A 3,156-nucleotide genomic window follows, 5' to 3' on the forward strand; every position below is an offset into this window, starting at 1 on the left:
AAACACAGAGCGACCACAAAAAATACAATCTTTTTTTGTCATATAGTTAACATGAATACAAAATTAAAAAAATACAAAATTTTAAGAAGCCTAATTTAGGGTAGCATACAAAATTCTATAAAACTATTTATCTACTGTCCTATAATATAATACTGTAACGACCCTCTTAGTCGTTTTAGAAATTTCAACCATTATTTTTATATTAACCTTTTTAGTAAATTTTATAATTAATTTATATGACTTATAAGAATGAGTGACATGATTTTTAGATTTAATAAAATATTATTTTGTTGCTAATAATAATGGGAAAAAAAAAGAAAAAAAAAGAAAAAGGAAATTAATTAAATAAATAAATAAAATAAAATAAAAAGAAAAGGGGCAAAGTGCCCTAACCTTTTAAAGCCTCTGACAGCTTATATGAGGATTGGAAAAAGAACGATTGGAAAAAGAAAAAAAAACGCAGAGAAGAAAAGAAAACAAAGGGAGGAAAAGAAAAGGGAAAAGGAGGAGAAAAATCAATATTTTCATCTCAAGGCGTCAAGGTAATTATTTTCATCCTTTCTATTAAGTTTTCATGTAATTAGAAGTAGATTTTTTAGATTAAAACGTGTATAATTTTACACTAATATGTGAAACTAATTTTTAATTTTGTATACATGTATGCATATGTTATTTAGCATAAATTTCACCTTAGTCATTAAGTAATTATGACCAATTGTTGATGATCATGAAACAATTATTGGGAAGGGAGGTAAATAGACATGCAAGAAGCCTTCCGTATAAAAGTATTTCATGAAATATCTTTATTTTGGTGTTCAAATATGGGTGATATAAATTGGGATCAATTTGAGATCTTTTTAATAGTTTTCATACTATCATTTAAGTTTTGATATATTAATATATATAATTAAGTATTAGGTATATGGTATTAAGTGAATGTCTTAAGATTTATGATATTGAAAAGAAATAAAAAAATTTAATCCTAATCTTGAAACTTAAGAACTTAATTATAAATTTGCGTGAGTTTTTTTTTTGGTTTAGTCTAGACACGTGCAATATGTGTGTTGTTAACTTCGAAACCTTATAGTGTTTAATTATTTGAATAGACTAGATTTTATTTGGAAGTGCAACAAAGGAGGAAGGCTAAAGTCCCGAAGTGATTGTTCGATAAATTGAGGCAAGTGGATTTCTAAACTCTTGTTAAGTGTATGAAATGCGTGTATGTCCTTGTGATATATGTTTGGAAGTAACGGGATTGGTGATGGGTTGAAGAATGGGATAACAAAAAGCAATGTGATTAATTGTTTATGTGTGTTGTGTTGAGAAAGGGTTGAAGTCTTGTTGAATCATTATTGATGTAACTTCATGTTTGTGTGGTTGTGAACTGTGCGATGTTATGAAAATAATCATCTCCTCATTTTTTTTGTGTGAACTTGTCATCTGCATTATTCTGAGACATTGGTTGTGACAAGTGTTATGTGCATTGAGAAAGAATGGGTACTTAAGAGGATGTACCATTTCGAGGGACGTATCGCGCGCCGCGATGGATACTATATTTCGAGGGACGTATTGCGCATCGCGATGGATACTATATTTCGAGGGACGTATCGCGCGCTGCGATGGTTACTATTATCGAGGGTCGTGTCGTGCGCCGCGACAGATGCATGGACAGATATGTCCCCCATGGGTCCCGGACTGAGAGACAGCGGGTGTGTATCACTAGGTCAAACATGCATCATTATACTTGACATTGCATTCCATTACATTGCACATACTTATCATTAGTGAACTTGATATTGTGTTTTGCTGATCTAGTGATTGACTTTTTGCGGAACTTGTGATTGTTGAATACTGAGCTTGTTATTGAGGATATATAATTTGTTGAAGTGTTGTTGTTGAGGATATGTAATTTGTTGAAGTGTGTTATTGAGGATATGTAAATTTTTGGAAGTGTTGCTATTAAGGATATCTAATTTGTTTAAGTGTTGATGTTGAGGATATATAATTTGTTAAAGTGTTGTTGTGGAGGATATGTAATTTGTTAAAGTGTTGTTGTGGAGGATATGTAATTTGTCTAAATGTTTTTGTTGAGTTACGTTCTATGTAAACTGTGAGCTGTTAGGTTGGGATGATGTTTATGCAGGTTGGAGTTGTGGAGGTTCGGTTAGGGGTGGTAGGAGTACCCGTATTTCATCCCCTTAGCTTGTGTTTAGAGGTTCACTTGCTGAGTACCGTGTGGTTTGGTACTCACCTAGGTTACTAGCCCGGACTTTTATGATATATTCTCTTCTTTTCCGAGGCTTCCTGGAGATTTTGTGAGGTAGTTGTTGGTCATCTCAACAGCCCTCCTTACTCTTGTTTATGATTTTGTTCTACTCTAGAAACAAGTTCATTTAAGACTTATATTTTCTTTTGATCCGATTGTAATACTTTAGAGACTTGTACACGTGACAACCAGGTTTTGGGGTATAATGTAAGTTGATAGTAAATTTTCCGCATTTTTATTGTAATAGTTGAGTTTTAGGCTTACTTGTCTTGGTGGGATAAGACGAGTGCCATCACGCCCATTTTTGAATCGTGACAAATACAAAATTAGACATATAAAATTTTTGAAATGAATACCATCTACAAAATAAATACATGTTACACCTTAGAAAACTCAAACTTTAGCAAGATACTACATGAATTTTGTAATGAATACAAAATGCAATAGACTATAAAAACAATAAAGAATACAATTTCATAATTTAAATACAAAATGCAAAATGCCATAATATTATTCTTCATCACTTTGATCTTTAACAATTTCATCAACTTCTTCAGCACTGATAATTCTTCTTCTTTTTTTGAACGGTTGTATTCGTTAGCCGGGTGGGTAGGATCATGTTGAAATTCAAATTTTTCCTCTTCACAACAGTATTCTACAACATAATCGACAATTTTAAACATAAAATTAAAATAAATCTCAGTAAATAAACGAAATTACCTTTGTCAATAAACAAATCTCTTGAATTAAACTAGAGAATTTGTTGAACAATTTGGAAGAACCTTAAAGAAAGAGAAGGTATATGATAACGTGAAAGGTGGGGGAGGAGAACTTGAAATATTGAGAAAGAAGGTTAATGGGTAGTGGTTTAATTATTTTTTTTCTTTTTA

The 3,156-nt window shown here is 31.5% G+C and overlaps 1 long non-coding RNA gene across 1 annotated transcript; it reads left to right on the plus strand.

Annotated features, from left to right (window-relative positions):
* Positions 1-224: 224 nt before the first annotated feature.
* Positions 225-2,500, plus strand: LOC138340607 (uncharacterized). Its single transcript, XR_011213287.1, has 2 exons — positions 225-542; positions 1,107-2,500. It is a non-coding gene; the product is annotated as an uncharacterized lncRNA (long non-coding RNA).
* The last annotated feature ends 656 nt before the right edge of the window (positions 2,501-3,156 follow it).

The sequence above is a fragment of the Solanum lycopersicum genome, chromosome 12 (assembly GCF_036512215.1).
Source record: "Solanum lycopersicum chromosome 12, SLM_r2.1".
Taxonomy (NCBI): domain Eukaryota; kingdom Viridiplantae; phylum Streptophyta; class Magnoliopsida; order Solanales; family Solanaceae; genus Solanum; species Solanum lycopersicum.